This window comes from Trachypithecus francoisi, unplaced genomic scaffold (assembly GCF_009764315.1).
Source record: "Trachypithecus francoisi isolate TF-2019V2 unplaced genomic scaffold, Tfra_2.0 Lachesis_group0, whole genome shotgun sequence".
Lineage (NCBI taxonomy): Eukaryota > Metazoa > Chordata > Mammalia > Primates > Cercopithecidae > Trachypithecus > Trachypithecus francoisi.
The window spans coordinates 27,287,393-27,296,229 of NW_022681453.1; the positions used below are offsets into that span (position 1 = coordinate 27,287,393).

Genomic DNA, 8,837 nt, shown 5'->3' on the forward strand with positions numbered 1-8,837 from the left:
AATAGCTCTTATTATTTTGAGGTACGTTCCATCAATACCGAATTTATTGAGCGTTTTTAGCATAAAGGGCTGTTGAATTTTGTCAAAAGCCTTTTCTGCATCTATTGAGATAATCATGTGGTTCTTGTCTTTGGTTCTGTTTATATGCTGGATTACGTTGATTGATTTGCGAATGTTGAACCAGCCTTGCATCCCAGGGATGAAGCCCACTTGATCATGGTGGATAAGCTTTTTGATGTGCTGCTGAATCCGGTTTGCCAGTATTTTATTGAGAATTTTTGCATCGATGTTCATCAGGGATATTGGCCTAAAATTCTCTTTTTTTGTTGTGTCTCTGCCAGGCTTTGGTATCAGGATGATGTTGGCCTCATAAAAAGAGTTAGGGAGGATTCCCTCTTTTTCTATTGATTGAAATAGTTTCAGAAGGAATGGTACCAGCTCCTCCTTGTACCTCTGGTAGAATTCAGCTGTGAATCCATCTGGTCCTGGACTTTTTTTGGTGGGTAGGCTATTAATTGTTGCCTCAATTTCAGAGCCTGCTATTGGTCTATTCAGGGATTCAACTTCTTCCTGGTTTAGTCTTGGGAGAGTATAAGTGTCCAGGAAATTATCCATTTCTTCTAGATTTTCTAGTTGATTTGCGTAGAGGCATTTATAGTATTCTCTGATGGTTGTTTGTATTTCTGTGGGGTCGGTGGTGATATCCCCTTTATCATTTTTTATTGCGACTATTTGATTCCTCTCTCTTTTCTTCTTTATTAGTCTTGCTAGCGGTCTGTCAATTTTGTTGATCTTTTCAAAAAACCAACTCCTGGATTCATTGATTTTTTGGAGGGTTTTTTGTGTCTCTATCTCCTTCAGTTCTGCTCTGATCTTAGTTATTTCTTGCCTTCTGCTAGCTTTTGAATGTGTTTGCTCTTGCCTCTCTAGTTCTTTTAATTGTGATGTTAGAGTGTCAATTTTAGATCTCTCCTGCTTTCTCTTGTGGGCATTTAGTGCTATAAATTTCCCTCTACACACTGCTTTAAATGTGTCCCAGAGATTCTGGTATGTTGTATCTTTGTTCTCATTGGTTTCGAAGAACATCTTTATTTCTGCTTTCATTTCGTTATGTACCCAGTAGTCATTCAGGAGCAGGTTGTTCAGTTTCCATGTAGTTGAGCGCTTTTGATTGAGTTTCTTAGTCCTGAGTTCTAGTTTGATTGCACTGTGGTCTGAGAGACCGTTTGTTATAATTTCTGTTCTTGTACATTTGCTGAGGAGTGCTTTACTTCCAATTATGTGGTCAATTTTGGAATAAGTGTGATGTGGTGCTGAGAAGAATGTATATTCTGTTGATTTGGGGTGGAGAGTTCTATAGATGTCTATTAGGTCCGCTTGGTGCAGAGATGAGTTCAATTCCTGGATATCCTTGTTAACTTTCTGTCTCGTTGATCTGTCTAATGTTGACAGTGGAGTGTTGAAGTCTCCCATTATTATTGTATGGGAGTCTAAGTCTCTTTGTAGGTCTCTAAGGACTTGCTTTATGAATCTGGGTGCTCCTGTATTGGGTGCATAGATATTTAGGAGAGTTAGCTCTTCCTGTTGAATTGATCCCTTTACCATTATGTAATGGCCTTCTTTGTCTCTTTTGATCTTTGATGGTTTAAAGTCTGTTTTATCAGAGACTAGGATTGCAACCCCTGCTTTTTTTTGTTCTCCATTTGCTTGGTAGATCTTCCTCCATCCCTTTATTTTGAGCCTATGTATGTCTCTGCATGTGAGATGGGTCTCCTGAATACAGCAGACTGATGGGTCTTGACTCTTTATCCAGTTTGCCAGTCTGTGTCTTTTAATTGGAGCATTTAGTCCATTACATTTAAGGTTAATATTGTTATGTGTGAACTTGATCCTGTCATTATGATATTAACTGGTTATTTTGCTCGTTAGTTGTTGCAATTTCTTCCTAGCCTCGATGGTCTTTACATTTTGGCATGTTTTTGCAATGGCTGGTACCGGTTGTTCCTTTCCATGTTTAGGGCTTCCTTCAGGGTCTCTTGTAAGGCAGGCCTGGTGGTGACAAAATCTCTAAGCATTTGCTTATCTGTAAAGGATTTTATTTCTCCTTCACTGATGAAGCTTAGTTTGGCTGGATATGAAATTCTGGGTTTAAAATTCTTTTCTTTAAGAACGTTGAATATTGGCCCCCACTCTCTTCTGGCTTGTAGAGTTTCTGCCGAGAGGTCTGCTGTTAGTCTGATGGGCTTCCCTTTGTGGGTAACCCGACCTTTCTCTCTGGCTGCCCTTAAGATTTTTTCCTTCATTTCAACTTTGGTGAATCTGGCAATTATGTGTCTTGGAGTTGCTCTTCTGGAGGAGTATCTTTGTGGCGTTCTCCGTATTTCCTGAATTTGAATGTTGGCCTGCCCTACTAGGTTGGGGAAGTTCTCCTGGATGATATCCTGAAGAGTGTTTTCCAACTTGGTTCCATTTTCCCCCTCACTTTCAGGCACCCCAATCAGACGTAGATTTGGTCTTTTTACATAATCCCATACTTCTTGCAGGCTTTGTTCATTTCTTTTTCTTCTTTTTTCTTTTGGTTTTCTCTTCTCGCTTCATTTCATTCATTTGATCCTCAATCGCTGATACTCTTTCTTCCAGTTGATCGAGTCGGTTACTGAAGCTTGTGCATTTGTCACGTATTTCTCGTGTCATGGTTTTCATCTCTGTCATTTCGTTTATGATCTTCTCTGCATTAATTAGTCTAGCTGTCAATTCTTCCACTTTTTTTTCAAGATTTTTAGTTTCTTTGCGCTGGGTACGTAATTCCTCCTTTAGCTCTGAGAGGTTTGATGGACTGAAGCCTTCTTCTCTCATCTCGTCAAAGTCATTCTCTGACCAGCTTTGATCCGTTGCTGGCGATGGGCTGCGCTCCTTTGCAGGGGGAGATGTGCTCTTATTTTTTGAATTTCCAGCTTTTCTGCCCTGCTTCTTCCCCATCTTTGTGGTTTTATCTGTCTCTGGTCTTTGATGATGGTGACGTACTGATGGGGTTTTGGTAGAGATGTCCTTCCTGTTTGATAGTTTTCTGTCTGACAGTCAGAAGGACTGTCTATTGGTCTGTTGGAGATTGCTTGAGGTCCACTCCAGACCCTGTTTTCCTGGGTGTCAGCAGCAGAGGTTGCTGAAGATTGAATATTGCTGAACAGCGAGTGTACCTGTCTGATTCTTTCTTTGGTAGTTTCCTCTCAGGGGTGACTCCACCCTGTGAGGTGTGGGGTGTCAGACTGCCCCTAGTGGGGGACGTCTCCCAGCTAGGCTACTCAGGGGTCAGGGACCCACCTGAGCAGGCAGTCTGTCCGTTCTCAGATCTCAACCTCTGCGTTAGGAGATCCACGGCTCTCCCCAAAGCTGTCAGACAGAGTCATTCGCGTCTGCAACGCCCCGCTCTTTCCCCTAATGGACTGCAGCTGTGCGCTGTCCGCAGAGGTAGAGTCTACAGAGACAGGCAGGCTTCCTTGAGCTGCTGTGAGCTCCACCCAGTTCGAGCTTCCCAGCGGCTTTGTTTACCTACTTAAGCCTCAGCAATGGCGGGCGCCCCTCCCCCAGCCTCGCTGCTGCCTTGCGGATAGATCGCCGCAGACGGCTGTGTTAGCAGTGAGGGAGGCTCCGTGGGCGTGGGACCCTCCCGGCCAGGTATGGGATATATTCTCCTGGTGTGCCTGTTTCCTTAAAGCGCAGTATTGGGGTGGGAGTTACCCGATTTTCCAGGTTTTGTGTGTCTCAGTTCCCCTGGCTAGGAAAACGGATTTCCTTCCCCCTTGCGCTTCCAGGTGAGGCGATGCCTCGCCCTGCTTCAGCTCAGGCTGGTCAGGCTGCAGTAGCTGACCAGCACCGATTGTCCGGCACTCCCTAGAGAGATGACCCCAGTACCTCAGTTGAAAATGCAGAAATCACCGGTCTTCTGTGTCGCTCGCGCTGGGAGTTGGAGACTGGAGCTGTTCCTATTCGGCCATCTTGCTCCGCCCTCCCTCACAGCTCTTAAGATTCTTTCATTCATCTTGACTTTAGATAACCTGATGAGTATGTGCCTATGCAATGATCTTTTTGCAGTGAATTTTCCGGATGTTCTTTGAGCTTCTTGTATTTGGATGTCTAGATCTTTAGCAAGGACAGGGTAGTTTTCCTTAACTATTCCCTTAAATATATTTGCCATACTTTTAGATTTATCTTCTTCCTTGGAAACAGCAGTTCTTAGGTTTGGTTGTTTAACATCATTTCAAACTTCTTGGAGACTTAGAATTTTTAAAAATGAACATTTTTTTTTGTATTTGTTGGATTGAATAAATTCAAAACCCTTGTCTTTGAGTTCTGAAGTTCTTTCTTCTACTTGTTTGATTCTGTTGTTGAGACTTTCCAGTGTATTTTGCATTCCTCGAAGTGTAACCTTCAATTCCAGAGGTTATGGTTTTTATTTAGGCTGTCTATTTATCTAGAGATTTTTTTGTCCATATCCTGTATCTTTTTGTTTTATTTCTTTAAGTTGGTATTCACCTTTCTCTGGTCCTTCCTTGAGTAGCTTAATGATTGACCTTCTGAATTCTTTTTCTGCCAATTCAAGAGATTTCAACTAGATGTGCATCCATTGCTGGTGAGCTAGTATGATCTTTTGGGGGTGTTAAAGAACCTTGCTTTGTCATATTACCAAAATTGTTTTTCTGGTTCCTTCCCATTTAGGTAGACTATGTCAGAGGAAAGATCTGGGGCTCAGGGGCTATTCAGATTCTTTTGTCCACGGAGTGCTCCTTTGATGTGGTACTCTCCCCATCCCTAGGGATGGGGCTTCCTGGGAGCCAAACTGCAGTGATTGTTATTTCTCTTCTGGATCTAGCCACCCAGCAGAGCTTCCAGTCTCCAGGCTGGTACTGGGGAGTGTCTGCAAAGAGTCCTGTGATGTGATCTGTCTTCAGGTCTCCAGGTCTCTCAGCTGTGGATACTAGCACCTGCTCGGGTAGAGGTAGGAAGGGAGTGAAATGAGTCATTGATTGTAGTTTTGTTTAGTGAGCCACATCCAGTGCTGATTGTGCTGGCAGTAAAGTTGTCACGTGGACAGACTCAGGATCTCTGATTAGCCAGGTTGTTACAGGCAATGAAATTAGTTGTTATTTTCTCCATTCTTGGGGAAGGGTTGTTCTTTTATGAGTTGCTGTAATGTTTTATGTTGGTTGGTCTCCAGCCGGGAGGTGGCGCTTTCAAGAGAGCATCAACAGAGGGCTTCCTGGGAGGACACAAGTTTACCCTAGGGTTGCCTAGATGAGTATTCAGGTTTCTGAGGTGGTGGGTAGGGCGTAGGGCTTCTGAAAGAGTATGTCTTTTGTCTTTGGCTACCAGGGTGAATAGAGAAAGATCATCAGGTTGGGACAGGGTTAGGCGTGTTTCAGCTCAGATTCTCCTTGTGGGGGGCTTGCTGTGGCCACTGTGGGGGATGAGGGGTGTGATTCTCAGACCAATGGAGTTATGCTCCCAGAAGGATTATGGCTCCTGTGCTGTGTCATACAGGTCACCAAGGAAGTGAGGGAAAACTAGCAATGACAGGCCTCATCCAGCTCCCACACAGCCAGAAAGGCCAGTCTCACTTCCACTGTGCCTCACCAGCAGCACCATGTTTATATCCAGGCAGCCAGTGAGCAGGGCTGAGATTCTGCCCCAGGCTACAAGCCTCTCCACTGAGAAAGCAAGCAGGGCTTTCAGGTTTCACACCTCCCTGCCTGCCACAGCTTCTGTGCTCATATCTGTGCTCCCTGTTTGCCTCCCTCCGTGGGATTCTGTCCAGGAAAATTCATTTTCTGTCAAGACTATTACAAAGTTTAGCTGTAAGTTTCCTTCTTCTTGTGGTCCTTCCCCAATTCCACTGGCAGCCCTCCCCCAAGGACTCCTGTGAGGGAAAGTCAGAAATGGCTTCCCTGGGGACCAAGAGGGCCCACACTGCTCTTCCCACTGCTTCCTCTTCATCTATATTTCACTCGGCTCTCTAAATTCATCTCAGCTACAGGTAAGGTTAAATCCTTCTCCTGTAATCTGGACTTTCAGGTCCCCAATGAGGATGTGTGTTCAGGGGTGGATTTCCCCCCCTGCTCACACTTTGGGCACTCACAGTTTTTTGGCTGTCTCATAGAGTCTGCAGCGGCAAATCACTTCCTTCAGAGGGTCCGTGGATTCCCTTGGCTTTCCTGGTATGTTCCTGTGGTAGTTCTTAAAGCAAAAGTTCACCATGTGAGTGTCCACGTGCTGCTCTGTCTGTCTGAGTGGGAGCTGCAAGTTAGTCCTGCTGCCTATCCGCCATCTTCAAACCCACATTTTAGTTTTTTAGTCACAGGCTTTAAATACATCTTAATTAACTGAAAAGCCCTTGAAAAACCAAGAAAAGGTCAAAGAAAGTGTTTCAAGATAAAGGTCTCTTCACTGATAATTTGGGTAAGGCAGCCTTTCATGAAAAGACTCTGAAATTTTAACAAAGTTTCTGTAAAACCATTTTTAATGGTTTTTGGACATATCTAAAGTACATTCTAGCCATATTTATTACACAACACTTTATGGTAATAAATTTGCTACTCTTTCCTGATGAGCAGTTTGTATTAACCAGATTTAACCAGAGATTTTGGGTCTGTTTATATTTTATTACTGTGATCCATTTTCTTCTAATATAATCCCCAGGGGAAACAAGTTGCTTTAATTCACTGACCATAGAATCAAGTGCCACCACCCCTACCCTCAGAGACTCAGACTCTGAACTTTCTTCAGTTTTAAAAACTAACTGCTTACCTCCATCTAGAACTATTTTGCTGGCTCTTCTTCCTCCTTTCACCCTAATTATAAGAATTCAAGAAAGAGGTCTTTATTCTTTCAAAGGTAATATTTGAGAGCCACTAGATGCCAGAAGCTGTGTTAGGTATGGAATACAACAGTCAACAATGCAGTTTATCCTCTGCTTTCTCTCCATTTAAGAGAGCTAAAATGAACCAAGAACTAATATGTGTGAGGTCCTAATCTAGGTGCCTTATATGCATTCATTCTTCTAATTCTCACAACTATACTAAGAAGTAGGTATTAATTTAATCCCTATTTTACAAATAAGCAGAGTAGGGCAGAGACAGAATAAGCAACTTGCTCAAAGCCATACATTAAGAGGTAAGCCCATGCTAAATTACCCGCACTGCTTTTCGAAAAATGCCATGAGATGTATAAATTAGGCCTTCTGGGAGGAGGTGATGTATCTTGTAGAATGGAATGGATGAAGTTTTTTTTTTTTTTTTTTTTTTGAGATGGAGTCTTGCTCTGTTGCCCAGGGTGGAGGGCAGTGGTGCAAAAATCTTGGCTCACTGCAACCTCCGCCTCCTGGGTTCAATTGATTCTCCTACCTCAGCCTCCTGAGTAGCTGGGATTACAGGCACACACCACCAAGCTTGAGTAATTTTTGTATTTTTAGTAGAGATGGGGTTTTACCATGTTGGCCAGGCTGGTCTCAAACTCCAGACCTCAGGTAATCAGCCCACCTCCGCCTCCCAAAGTGCTGGGATTACAGCCATGAGCCACTGCGCCCAGCCTCAAAATCGTATCTTTTTTGCTGCTGCTGTCATCAACTAGCTTTATTTTATATATCTAAAGTATAAAACATGATTATTTTAAAATATTTTATAATTCAGATCCCATGTTCAAGTGACTGATGTTGTGCTGCATTTGTTGGGGATGTGATTGGAAATACACAGGCACTGGTACTGTCCACCACTGCTATCTTTGGTTTCTACCTAGTCCTACTCTTTCTCGGTTGGCTTGACAATTTTAATAGCTAAGGCAGGAGACTACAGACAATCTTTCAAGTGGATAATTGTGGATAATGCATTCAGCTAAATTGAAATTAATTGTAGCTATATTTAGATAATAAAATGATTGTATTGAAAATAGGGCTCAGAATTGTATAGAGCAAAAATTAATCTCTGTGTTGTATTGCTTAGGCAATCTGCTACTCTCCTGATACGATATTAGAATGAGGTTACTTAACTCTTACTGAATTTTTTTGGCTTTTTAGTTTACCTTCCTCACTTTTTCCCCTCATTCGTTTATCTCTTTCATTGTCTTGTTTGGGCTTTTTCCAGTCCTTGTATTTTTCACAATAATTTCCTTGTAAGTCCTTTAGGGTAAAATGTAAACACTAAATGGAGAAATGTAAATCTGCAAAGAGACTTTGGCAGCTTTGTTTTCTGTTTATTTACTTATTTAGGAATTCATTCTTTAGTTTGCCAGAAAGCAATCCTGTTTATAAACAGTAGAACCAGTGCTGGAAATATGATTTTCTTTATAATATAATCTTAGGTAAACTTTTCAACATATAAGAACATCTAGATAGTGTTATAAATAATGTTAATCCAATAAAATATGAAATTTACACATATTGATTTCCATTGCCGAGTTGAAATATACTGATACATATGCCATTAATGCTCTAACAACCACTTCCTTTTGTTGCCATATTCAACCAAAATGTAGATTGTTAAGGGCAACCTGTCTCCTTTTTTGCCTCAAATAGTTGTATTTAGTTGCAACATGCTGTGAACAGAATGGATTTAATTTAGAAGCTGCTTTGGTGTATAAAAACGTTCAATATATGATATTAAAAACCATTTGTATAAAAGAAACCCGAAGGATGCATCTTGGCTTTTTAATCTATAACAAATTATTTTAATTTGGGAATGCATGCAAATATGAACATAGTATACAGGGCTTGTGTATTATAAGGTTAAACTGTTCAAGTGTATTGGGAACTGCAAGTTTTCTAGCTGAATTTTGAGATAATAGCATCA

General features: G+C 41.9%; 1 long non-coding RNA gene across 1 annotated transcript in view; it reads left to right on the forward strand.

Annotated features, from left to right (window-relative positions):
* LOC117083069 overlaps positions 1-8,837 on the forward strand; it is a 50,163-nt gene that overhangs the window by 14,173 nt on the left and 27,153 nt on the right. The window lies entirely within an intron of this gene.